Below are 13564 nucleotides of genomic sequence, written 5' to 3' on the forward strand. Positions count from 1 at the left end.
CTGTACCTATTTCCAAGCACCTTAAAACTGTACCCTCTCGTGTTAACCATTTCAGCCCTGCGAAAAAACCTCTGACTATCCACACGCTCAATGCCTCTCATCATCTTATACACCTCTATCAGGTCACCTCTCATCCTCAGTCACTCCAAGGAGAAAAGGCCGAGTTCACTCAACCTATTCTCAAAGCGCATGCTCCCCAATCCAGGCAACGTCCTTGTAAATCTTCTCTGCACCCTTTCTATGGCTTCCACATCTTTCCTGTAGTAAGGTGACCAGAACTGAGCACAGTACTCCAAGTGGGGTCTGACTAGGGTCCTATATAGCTGTAACATTACCTCTTGGCTCTTAAATTCGATCCCACAGTTGATGAAGGCCTATGCACCATATGCCTTCTTAATGACAGAATGAACCTGCGCAACAGCTTTGAGTGTCCTATGGACTCGGACCCCAATATCCCTCTGGTCCTCCACACAGCCAAGAGTCTTACCATTAATGCTATATTCTGCTATATTTGACCTACCAAAATGAACCACCTCACACTTATCTGGGTTGAACTCCATCTGCCACTTCTCAGCCCAGTTTTGCATCCTATCAATGTCCTGTTGTAACCTCTGACAGTCCTCCACACTATCCACAACACCCCCAACCTTTGTGTCATCAGCAAATTTACTAACCCATCCCTCCACTTCCTCATCCAGGTCATTTATACAAATCACGAAGAGAAGAGGCCCCATTACAGATCCCTGAGGCACACCACTGGTGACTGGCCTCCATGCAGAATCTGATCCGTCTACAATCACTCTTTGCCTTCTGTGGGCAAGCCAGTTCTGGATCCACAAAGCAAGGTCTGCTTGGATCCCATGCCTCCTTACTTTCTCAGTAAGCCTTGCATGGGGTACTTTATCAAATGCCTTGCTGAAATCCATATACACTACATCTACTGCTCCACTTTCATCAATGAGTTTAGTCACATCCTCAAAAAATTCAATCGGGCTCATAAGGCATGACCTGCCTTTGACAAAGCTATGCTGACTATTCCTAATCATATTATGCCTCTCCAAATGCTCATAAATCCTGCCTCTCATGATCTTTTCCATCAACTTACCAACCACTAAAGTAAGACTCACTGGTCTATAATTTCCTGGGTATCTCTACTCCCTTTCTTGAATAAGGAAACAACATCTGCAACCCTCCAATCCCCTGGAACCTCTCCCGTCCCCATTGATGATGCAAAGATCATCACCAGAGGCTCAGCAATCTCCTCTCTTGCCTCCCACAGTAGCCTGGGGTATATCTTGTCTGGTCCCAGTGACCTATCCAAACTGATGCTTTCTAAAAGATCCAGCACATCCTCTTTCTTAATGTCTATATGCTCAAGCTTTACAGTCTGCCGCAAGTCATTCCTACAATCGCCAAGATCCTTTTCCGTAGTGAATACTGAAGCAAAGTACTCATTAAGTACCTCTACTGTCTCCTCTGGTTCCATACACACTTTTCCACTGTCACACTTGATTGATCCTATTCTCTCATGTCTTATCCTCTTGCTCTTCATATACTTGTAGAATGCCTTGGGGTTTTCTTTAATTCTGCTTGCTGAGGTCTTCTCATGGCCCCTTCTGGCTCTCCTAATTTTATTCTTAAGCTCCTTCCTGCTAGCCTTATAATTTTCTAGATCTCTATCATTACCTTGTTTTTTGAACCTTTTGTAAGCTTTTCTTTTCTTGACTAAATTTTCAACAGCTTTTGTACACCATGGTTCTTGTACCCTACTATCCTTTCCCTGTTTCATTGGAACGTACCTATGCAGAACGCCACACAAATATCCCCTGGACATTTGCCACATTTCTTCCGTACATTTCCCTGAGAACATCTGTTCCCAATTTATGCTTCCAAGTTCTTACCTGATAGCCCCATATTTCCCCTTACTCCAATTAAATGTTTTCCTAACGTCTGTTCCTATACCTCTCCAATGCTATGGTAAGGGAAATAGTATTATGATCACTATCTCCAAAGTGCTCTCCCACTGAGAGACCTGACACCTGACCAGGTTCATTTCCCAATACCAGATCAAGTACAGCCTCTCCTCTTGTAGGCTTATCTACATATCGTGTCAGGAAACCTTCCTGAACACACCTAACAAACTCCTCCCCATCTAAAGCCTTTGCTCTAGGGAACTGCCAATCAATATTTGGGAAATTAAAATCTCCCACCACGACGACCCTGTCATTAATACACCTTTCCAGAATCTGTCTCACCATCTGTTCCTTGATCTCCCTGTTACTATTGGGTTGTCTATAAAAAAGCACCCAGTAGAGTTATTGACCCCTTCCTGTTCCTACCTTCCACCCAAATTATTATTATTTTTTTCTCTTCTAGATTATGTATTGCAGCTAAGTTAACAAATTTCACGTCACATGCCGGTGATAATAAACCTGATTCTGATTCTGAGAACAGAAAAGTAGAATGTTTAAACATAGATAATAATGGCCCAGTTATTGATGTTCATTGTTACCATGCAGCTACAGGAATTAGGATGCAAATAGTTTATTAACTTTCATGGTGAAGAGGATGGAGTATAAAAAGGTCTTGTAATAACTGCAAAGCATTGGTGAGGCTATGTTTGTACAGATTTGGTGTTCTTATTTAAGAGGGATATACTTGCAAGAATGCAGCTCAGAGAAAGTTCAGAAGGTTAATCCCTGGGATAAAAGGGAGGCATTGAAATGTTTGGCTCTAGACTTAATGGTGTCAATGAGAATGAGAGGTGATCTTATTAAAAAACACCATTTCTGAAGGAGTTTGATAAGTAAGTGCAAAGAGTGTTTTTCCCACATAGTGGACAAAATCTAGAACCATAGTTTCAGAAGAAGCCATTGAGTTATTGAAGGCAGTATGTTCATTACTGTGATAGTTCTTTGGTTCGTAGGAACAAGAAGATTCAGGAGAGTGGAGCTGAGGGCAAGGACAGATCCAGCATGAATGACAGAGCAGGCTTAAGGAGCCTATTCATATTCCTATGTTTTATTTTGTTTATCAAATTCACAGTTGAATTTATTGACGTATGTAGATGTATGCATTGGTGCATTAAAACACTTACTCGGAGCAGCTTCACGGGTACAAAGCATCATATATACAACGTTCCCAAGAAAAGCATAAACTATACATCCTTTTTTACAAGAAACAGCATAATTTGAACAAAGAAGTACCTAAATCCACAATTACACAAACCAGAAGTAGTGTACTTATCTTCACACTACTGAGGTCTTGGGGTGTTCTGGGTCCAGGTTTGTTGTCCTTAGACAGACCTTTCAGGTATTTGTAAATATTCTATAATCTTTCATCTTTCTGATTCAACTTCCATCATTTAGAACTCTGATGTCCAGATACCCAAGAAATCATATTTCTTGTCACTGTTGGCTAAAAGATAAAGGAACAACAGTGAACCAGTCAGCTCTGAGTCCTATTTGACATTCACTTGGAACACAGCAGATCTGCACCGTAATTCTATCTATGTTCCCCATCTCCTCATTGTGGTCCATAATCATTAATATTCTTATTGAACAATGTATGAATATTAGGTCTGAAATGTTAATTTGGACCCAACCTTCAGTCGTACAGCTGCTACCAATTAGCACTCTTCGCGCATAGTCTTTTCAGGGAAAAGGGTACAGTCATAGCGTCATACAGTATAGAAACTGGTCCTTCAGCAAACCACATCCCTGCCAATCTTGTTGTCAATATGCACTATACCATTTTGTCAACATTACGTCCTCAATCTTCCTATGTGCTGCCAATTCAAGCCCATCCCTTAAAAGTTGTGATTGTAACTGAGGCCACCATGTTGCATTTTGCATGTCTGTATTCTCCAGGGCTCCCTTGCACAGTGTGGGACATACACAGCCAGCATGCCTTTGCAAGCTCCTAAGGAGAAATGACTTGTTATGGTGGCGTTGACTGAGGAATAAAAAATTAGTCAGGACAGTAGCTGCTGTCTGCAGGAGTTTGTACATTTTCACCGTGGCCACGTGGGTTTCCTCCGGGTGCTCTGGTTTCCTCCCACAATCCAAAGACTTCCCAGTTGGTAGGTTAATGGGTTATTGGATATTGTCCCATGATTAGGCTAGAGTTAAGTTGGGGATTGTTGTGTGGTGCAGCTTGCAGGGCCAGAGGGGCCTATTCTGTGCTGTATCTCAACAGATAAATAAATAAAGTGCCCTTTAATCTGAACTTGTTTCACTCATCTGAGCAGGCAGTTGGGGCCTTGGTTGAACGTGTTATCCAGGGTCTTGTACACACTCCTCAGTGCTGCACACGTGCGTCTGTATAGATTCAGAAAGTTCAAAGTAAATTTATTATTAAAATATATATATGTCACCATCTACAACCCCGAGATTCATCTTATTGAGTATGCCTGCAAGAAATCACAAATAGAATAATGACCATATTAGAATCAGTGAAAGACCACCCAACTTTCGTGTTCAACCAACGGGCAAAAGACGGCAATCTGTGCAGATCCAAAAAGAATGGAATAATATTAATAAGTAAATATCGAGAACGTGAGATGAAGAGTCCTTGAAAATGAGTCCACAGGTTGTGGGAACATTTCAATGATGGGGCAAGTGAAGATGAGTGACGTTATCCTCTTTGGTTCAGGAGCCGGATGGTTGAGGGATAATAACTGTTCCTGAACCTGGTGGTGTGAGTCCTGAGGCTCCTGTACCTTCTTCCTGATGGCAGCAGCAAGAAGAGAGCGTGACCTGGGTTAATCAGTTTTAATTCTTACTGACATTGAGTAAGGTTGTTGCTGTGGCACCACTCAGCCAGATTTTCCATTTCCCTCCTATTTGCTGATTCATCACTAACTTTGATTCGGCCTATGACAGTGGTGTCATCAGCAAACTTAAATGTGGCATTGGAGCTGTGCTTAGCCTCACAGTCAGAAGTGTAAAGCGAGTAGAGCAGGGGGCCATGCACACAGCCCTGATGGAGACTGTGGAGGAGATGTTGTTGCCAATCCAAATTGACTGGGGTCTGCAAGTGATGAAATCGAGGATCCAGTTGCACAGGGAGGTATTGAGGCCAGGGTCTTGAAGCTTTAATTAGTTTTGAGGGGATGATGGCAGTGGATGCTGAGCTGTAGTCAACAAAGAGCATCCTGATGTATGCATCTTCACTGTCCAGATGTTCCAGGGTTGAGTGAAGAGCCAATGAAATGGCATCTACTGTGGACCAGTTGCTCTGGTAAGTAAGTTGCAGCAGATCCAAGTCGCTTCTCAGATAGGAGTTGCTGTTTCATCATCAACATCTCAAAACACTTCATCACTGTAGATGCAAGTGCTACTGGATGATGGTCATTGAGACAGGATGCCACATTCTTCTGAAACACCAACATGTGAAGTCTGCTAAGTCTGCTTGAAGCAGGTGGGTACCTCAGATTGCCAAAGCGAGAGGCTAAAGATCTCAGTGAACACTCCAGCCAGATGATTAGCACAGGTCTTTAGTACTTGGCCATGTACCCTGTCTGGGCCAGATACTTTTTGTGGTTTCATCTTCCGGAAGGCTGCTTGCACGTTAGCCTCAGAGACTAAAATCACAGGATCGTCAGGGACTGTGGGAGTTTGTGATGGTTCCTCCATGTTTTGATGGTCAAAGTGAGCATGGAAGGCATTGAGCTCATCTTGAAGTGAAACCCTGTTGTCACCTATGCTGCTTGATTTAACTTTATCAGAGTTGATAGTATTCAAGCCCTGCCATAACTAGCAAGTATCCTTCGTTGATTCAAGTTTAGAACACACTTTTCCCGTGAGATAACTTTCTGGAGATCGTACCTGAACCTATTGTAACTTTCTTGGGCACCAGACTTAAAGGCCTCTGATTTGGCTCTCAGCAGATTGCGGATCGTATCTTTCATCCAGAGGTTTTGGTTGGGGAAGACTGAGTGATTTTGTGGGGACACACTCGTCCACAACTGTTAATATAGGCATCTGTCAGTCTCGTGAGACCATGGATTTGTGCCTTGGAAGGTTTCCAGGGCGCAGGCCTGGGCAAGGTTTTATGGAAGACCAGCAGTTGCCCGTGCTGCAAGTCTCCCCTCTCCACAAAACCAATGTTGTCCAAGGGAAGGGCATTAGGACCCATACAGCTTGGCACCGGTGTTGTCGCAGAGCAATGTGTGATTAGGTGCCTTTCTCAAGGACACACACGCTGCCTCAGCCAAGGCTTGAACTAGCGACCTTCAAATCACTAGACAAACGCCTTAACCACTTAGCCACGCGCCAACACAACTGTTAATAAAGTCCATGACAACTGAAGTGTATTCATTCAGATCACAGATGACTCCTTGAACATGGCCCAGTCCACTGACTCATAGCCACTCCTCTGCCTTTCATGGCTACCTCTTTGTTGTCCTAATTTCTTGAGCTTTGCTCTTTAGCCCCTGCCTGTAGGAGAAGGATTGCCAAGTGATCAGATAGCCTGAAGTGCAGTCTGGGCATGGAGCCTTCCTTCGTCAAAACAGGTAGATCAACAATTTATTTAATGCGTGGAAGGATGTGGAATTAATTTCAAGAAGTACCCTTAAATGCTTTAAATACCATAATTGACTTGGTTGTGGCAACCCTGCGTGACAAAGTTGAAAATATAAGTTCCTTCATGGAATCGCCCAATTATTGAGCATGGCACAGGGTGTGGTAGAGGTTTCTCTTTCCAAGCAGCTTCTGTCCACTATTTAGGATGAACAGAAAAGGTTCTACAGCACGCCAGAGGATGGATCATTCTGCACCTGTTACCTCATTGTTTTGGAGGCCATGTTTTAGTACAAAAATTAGCAACTGCATTTCCCACATTACAACAGTGAGCACACACAGTGATTCATGACTATGAAGTTCTTCAAAACATTCCAAACTGTCATTGTTTCCTGAGGTATATATATGTGAAAAGAAGTAATATTAAAAGGCTTGTTGAATTTGGGTTTATGTCTCAGCTTGACTGTAAGTTGTTACAGAACAATCTTTAGGGAAGTGGAAATCCTCACAACTACCTGGGGGGGTTGTGATCATGAATTGCAGTTGCACTAGCACACCTGGAGATGGCAGTATCTGAACACTGTTCGCTTTTGTCATACTGGACACTCCCTTAGACAAACTGGTGCGATTAAACAACTTTGATCAATGAGATACATGCATCTTGTTGGGGATGGTCATACTGGGATTCCACATCACTCGGAGAGCTGATCATGTGAACGTAGAGGTTTGAAACTATCTGTCAGGGGGCTCCAGAATGCTGAGTTTCCCACCATAATGTTGGAATAAGTTACTGGAGCCAGGACTCCAGTACTCTGCTCTGTATTTTGGGTCCCATTTGTGCTGGGCTAAAGTCTAACTGTTTTATGTGGAGTGCCATTTGAACATAGAACTAGAGAAAAGAATTGGATCTCTGAAAGAGACATCTAATTCATTCTACATGCCCCAACCCTATAACATTTCCTTTCCATCTTATATACTCTATTTAAAACTCATTACAGATCAAGACAAGACAACTGAATAAAATAATCTTATTTCTCTCTTGTATTTTTTTGTCAAAGTGACTTAAAAAAATTATGCTGGAAATTTGATTCTCTTTCCACAGATCTGCCGTGTATTTACAGCTTTTTTTTGTTTTCATTTTCAATTCAATTCCTCTGGTCATTAACCGTCTTTCCAGCAGATGTGTTCTTACAGTTTTCTCTATCAAAAACTTAAATAAGTTATAACCTCTTATTAAACTTCCCTGCTTCGAGGAGGATAATGCTAGCTTGTTCAGCTGCCACATAATCTTCTCAGGTAGATGGGTGACTTGCTTCCATTCCAGTCTGTGGGCTCTGATGTGGCAACTGAGGGACACTTTTCATATAGCCCAAACGAGAGAAAGTTTTTCAAATGCCCTGATGTTAAAGTTAGAGGGTTTGCCGTTAGTTGAATATTCTCTTGAGGGTTTAGATTTAGAGTTTTTGTTTTTGGGCGAGGAAGATTGTTGAAAGTACAAGCAGATGGCCCACTTTAAGTGAGAGAAGCCGGGAAACAGCTGTGTACCTTACTACCAGCCAGTTTTGAAGAATTACAAAATTAACAGCGTCAAGATTTGGAAGGATACGTGAAGTTGGGCAGTGTATGTAAATTAGAATAGGAAATTAAGAGCCTGGAATGGGCTGAGAGAAACAAAGAAAGGCAAAGAATGATAAAAACAAGAAAGAGACAGAAAAGTAATGTTTTTCCCGGCATTTTTATTACTTAAATTTCCATCAGTTGGCTATTGAAGGGATGACATATTTCAGTTATATAGAGGCATTATCAGTGCTCTAAAGTTTGGTCAGCAGCAATAAGCATTACGCATGCCACTGAAAGGTTACATGTGAAATATTTCTGCGCTGAGCTTAGTTTTTGTCTACTGTGCAAAAACTGGAATTTTGTAACTTTCTGTGCATTCGAGCAGAAAGAAAACTTTTGTTCTTAAAAAATTATGGCAGAACAAGAACAAGAGGAGAACAATTTTCATAGACTGGGCTTTAAGTGCCTTTAATCTATAGTTGGCATATCATTTACACCATTAATTGTTCAGCAAAATCCCACACAAAATATTTGTAAGAGACTAACCATTTTCCCTTCAAGACAGCACTCGACACATTGTATCCTTGATCAACATTACACTCCAGATACTTCCTATCAGCAAGATTTCTGCTGCTTACTTCCTCTAGTTCAGCAGTCCCCAACCACCGGGCCGTGGACCGGTACCGGGCCGCAAAGCATGTGTTACCGGGCCGCGAGGAAACAATATGATTTGGCGATATGAGTCAGCTGCATCTTTCCTCATTCCCTGTCACGCCCTGTTGAGCTTGAACGCACGTGAGGTCATTACCCGCGCGTCATCCATGTCAGCGCGGGAAGGAGATCAACTCCTCGAGCTTGCAAATGACGGCGGGATGAAAAGCATGTTTGACATAACATCTCTGCCAGCATTCTAGATCAAAGTCAAGGCTAAATATCCTGAGATAGTCACGAAAGCACTGAAAACGTTGCTTCCCTTTCCAACATATCTCTGCAATGAATGCAACGAAAACTAAATTGCGGAATAGACTGGACATAAGGAACCCCCTTCGAGTATCACTGTCTCCCATCACCCCTCGATACGACCGTGTTGTTGCAGGGAACAAGTATTCAGCCCCGGGCTCCCACTGATTCAGCGATATTGGTGTGTTGCAATGATTTTATATGTTCATACAGGGAAAATATGTGCTGTGTGTTTAATATCCAAACGTTACTTAAAATGTTATGATGCTATTGACTTATAAGTGACTTATATAACCATATAGCAATTACAGCACAGAAACAGGCCACCTCTGCCCTTCTAGTCCGTGCCGAACGCTACTCTCACCTAGTCCCACCAGCCTGCACTCAGCCCATAACCCTCCATTCCTTTCCTGTACATATACCTATCCAATTTTTCTTTAAATGATAATATCGAACCTGCCTCTACCACTCCTACTGGAAGTTCGTTCAACACTTACTTCAAGCTCCCCTGTCCTTCCCTGATAATTGACTTATCACTATATTCATGCGAGGAAAATATGCGCTGTGTGTTTAATATTAAATTCATTAGATAAACCCTTTTAGAAATGAGATTGAGTGTATTAGCCACTTATCACCTATATTCTGGTCGTGATTACCACCCGCCTCCTGAACAGAATCACCAAAAACGATTTGTAGGAAAAAAATCAGCACGTACAGGCATGTGCAGTGGTGCCCGTGCAAGGCTTCATGGTCATTGTAGTCTTTCTCGGGGTAAACACAACGTATTTGACTGCTACTCTTGTCCATTGGCAACACCCCCCCCCCACCCCCCCGGATCGGCCAGTCCACAAGAATATTGTCAATATTAAACCGGTCTGCGCTGCAAAAAAGGTTGGGTACCCCTGGTCTAGTTCAAAGTAAATTGATTATCAAGGTACATATATATCACCATATACAATCCTGAGATTCATTTTCTTGCAGGCTTACTCAAGAAATCCTATAGTGTAACCATAATAGAATCAGTGAAAGACCACACCATCAGGGTGGACAAGCAGCATGCAAAAGACAATAAACTGTGCAAATACGAAAAAAAGGAATGAAAGAAATAATAATAATAAATTAGCAATAAATATCAAGAACATGAGTCATTGAAAGTGAGTCCACAGGTTGTGGGAAGAGTTCAGTGATGGGGCAAGTGTAGATGAGTGACGTTACCCCCCCCCCCCGGTTCAAGAGCCTGGTTAAGGGGTAGTAACTGTTCCTGAACCTGGTGGTCTGAGTCCTTTGGCTCCTGGCCCTTCTTCCTGATGGCAACAGTGAGAAGAGAGCATGACTTGGGTTGTTGTGGGTTGCTGATGATGGATGTTGCTTTCCTGAGACAGTGCTTCATGTAGGTGTACTTAATGGTGGGGAGGGTTTACCTGTGATGGACTGGACCGTATCTGCTACTTTTTGTAAGAATTCAAAGTTGCTGACCTTCTCCACCTCTGATCTTTGGATGAGGATTGGCTCCCGTTTCCTCCTCCTGAAGTCAATAATCAGCCCCTTGGTCTTGCTGACATTGAGCGAGAGGTGGTTGTTATGGCATCACTCGGCCAGATTTTCAATCTCTCTCCTATATGCTGCTACATCACCATCTAGTACCGCAGCTTCACACCACCGCAGAGAGGACTCCTGATGAGATCAGACCAATCAAATCCCTGTCTCTGTGCTCGTGACGTGATGTGAACGCCGCCTTCAGAGTAGAGCCTAATGTTGGGCATAATGGAGAGTTATGGTTTAATAACTATATTGGCATATCATTGGACAAGGTGCCCGATGCAATAAATATTGAAGTAGAGTAACACTTGTGCAAAGAGAGAAGTAAATTGGAGGACAGTTGTCATGAATTGTTAGCTTGAGAAAGCACAGTCATAAACATTGACAGAGGGATCAATTAGGCATGGTATAATAAAGCTTTCAAAAGTTCTTGAAATGATCCAGAAATAAATGGAACAAATAACGGCAGGTCAGGCAGCAGCTGGAGACGGAAGTGAACAGTCGACATTCATTTATTTATTCAGATACAGTGTAGAATAGGCCTTTCCAGCTCTTTGAGCCACGTCACCCAGCAATCCCCCGATTTAATCCTAGCCTAATCACGGGACGATTTATAATGACCAATTAACCTACCTACTGGTACGTTGACGTCTTTGGACTGTGGGAGGAAACTGGAGCATCTGGTGGGAATTCCCTTACAGCAGGCACCTGTGTCACCTGCACTGCAAGGTGCTGTGTTAACCGCTACGCTACCGTGCCTTTCCGATCGAGCATCTTCATAGATCCCATGTATTTAAGAACCAGAAACAGGAGGAGACCTGACAGGCACTCTGGCCTGCACCAGCCTTCAATAGAATCACAGCTGCTCCTCTGTGTTAAATCCATATTCTGACTGATCTCTACCCTTGTGTGTATTAACTCAATGATCTCAGATTTAAATGTATGCCATGGCAAAGTATTCATAACTCACTGCAGCAGAAAAATCCAAAGAATTGCACCATCAGACTATGAATAAATTCTGCTTATCACAGCTCTAACTGGCCAACACCTCTTTCGTTTGTCCCCTAGTTCTTTCTTCTCAGTTTTAAGGGAAAAAGAAAGCCTCCTACTGTCTTCTCAGTCTTATGAGGGGTATAGAGAGGGTAGATGCAAGCAGGCTTTTCCCACTGAGGTTGGGTGGGACTACAACCAGAGGTCACAGGTTAAGGGTGAAAGGTGAGAAGTTTAAGGGGAACATGAGGGGAAGTTTCTTCACTCAGAGGATCATGAGAGTGTGGAATGAGCTGCCAGCACGAGTGGTGCATGTGAACTTGATTTCAACATTGAAGAGAAGTTTGGATAGGTACATGGATAGTAGGGATATGGAGGGTTACGGTCCCAGTGCAGGTTGATGGGAGTAGACAGTTTAAATGGTTTGGCATGGACTAGATGGGCTGAAGGGCCTGCTTCTGTGCTGTACTTGTCTATGTCTCCACGACTCCCATTTAGAGCTTTATATGCTTCAATGAAATAGTCTTCTGTTCTTCCAGTCTCTAGTTTTACACTAACCCTACACAAACTTGTTTTCAACCTTATTCCCAGAAATCAGTCCAGCGGATCTAAGTTGGGAGTATAAGCTTTATTCGATACTGAGACCTAAAGGGCACAAAAGCTCACCCAAACACTGTAGAATTACCCTAACCCCTTATTCACCCACACCGAACCTCTTCCAATAGAAGTCACAGAGGAGTTTGTACGTTCCCTCTGTGACCATGTGGGTTTCTTCTGGGCTCTCTGGTTTCCTCCCACAGTCCCAGATGAACGGGTTGGTAGGTGAATTGGTCACATGGGTGTAACTGGGCGGGATGGACTCGTTGGGCCGGAAGGACCTGTTTCATGCTGTATCTCCAAATTAAATTGCTGTCTCTATATTTAACTAGTGGTTCATGAACCCGGCCGCCACGATGGCAAGATCACGAAACCACGGATAGACAAACTCAGATGCGTAAAGGGGGTGATTTACCTAAGTTAGTCGTAGAGTAGTTTCTCCTTTGTCAGAAATAAGCAGCTTGCTCAGCTTCATTACTTGAATACTGCTTACATGAAGCAAGTCATTGTGAACCAAAGATGGAGGCTGACCTGTAGTTGACCACGCAGCTGGCTATTCTGGAGGGCAATTTAGAAAGCACTTAATAATTCCAAGGGTAACGGAAATAAGGAAACTGGACAATCAGTTTCAGCTCCTGCAGCCATTGCCACTCCAGTAACACGATCTCCACCATCACCCCAGCAATCAACCTGCCAGATTTTCACCATCGGGATGGAGGTGTACGGAACAAGAGTAGATAAAGAGAGCAGAGATCTCCTTGCCATAGATTGGTGGACCAGGCTCCACAAGCATGGTGAATCCCTGGATAACTTGGGCTGTAGATGGTTCTGATCCTGGACGTGCTGGATCTGGAGGGAAAGTGGGTCATTCTGCGCTTGCCACCCCCAAATCCACTGGAGAATGTGATGTGCAGAGTTCCCCTCCTCCAGTCTCGGGGAGGAATCAGGTACGTGCTGCGCACGGCGCCAGTGGGTCGAGGCGTGCAGGCACGTCGGCCGGCAGCAGATTGTTACAATTCTCTCCTTGGCAACTGAGAGGCGCTGGTGCTGCTGGAGGGAGACCTGGGATCTCTTGTCCCCGGCCTGGCCTGGCCCATGAGACCCTGTGACCCCCTGTTTACGTCACTCCTGTGTCCCTGTGACCCCGTTACTTACTTACTGCTTGTTACATAGCAGATGTTTAGGGCTGCAATGAAGGTCTTCCATCTCTGCTGTTGTTCAAGGCTTCCTTCACCATGTCAGTAGCTTCCTCTTGGATTTCACTCATGCCGCTCCCAGGTAGAGACTCAGACGGGTAAAATGAGATTGTTACTGAAACAGCAATGAAGAATTCTTCTACATCATTACATTCGGATGTAGAAGAATTCTTCATTGCTGTTTCCCTAACAATCTTG

The 13564-nt window shown here is 43.5% G+C and overlaps 1 long non-coding RNA gene across 1 annotated transcript in view; it reads right to left on the bottom strand.

Moving 5' to 3' along the window:
• Positions 1 to 4229: 4229 nt before the first annotated feature.
• LOC134350704 (uncharacterized) overlaps positions 4230 to 13564 on the bottom strand; it is a 46165-nt gene continuing 36830 nt past the window's right edge. The window contains exon 3 of the long non-coding RNA XR_010018970.1: positions 4230 to 4319. This is a non-coding gene — a long non-coding RNA (uncharacterized LOC134350704). The remainder of the gene's footprint in view (positions 4320 to 13564) is intronic.

This window comes from Mobula hypostoma, chromosome 8 (genome assembly GCF_963921235.1).
Source record: "Mobula hypostoma chromosome 8, sMobHyp1.1, whole genome shotgun sequence".
NCBI classification, from domain to species: Eukaryota; Metazoa; Chordata; class Chondrichthyes; order Myliobatiformes; family Myliobatidae; genus Mobula; species Mobula hypostoma.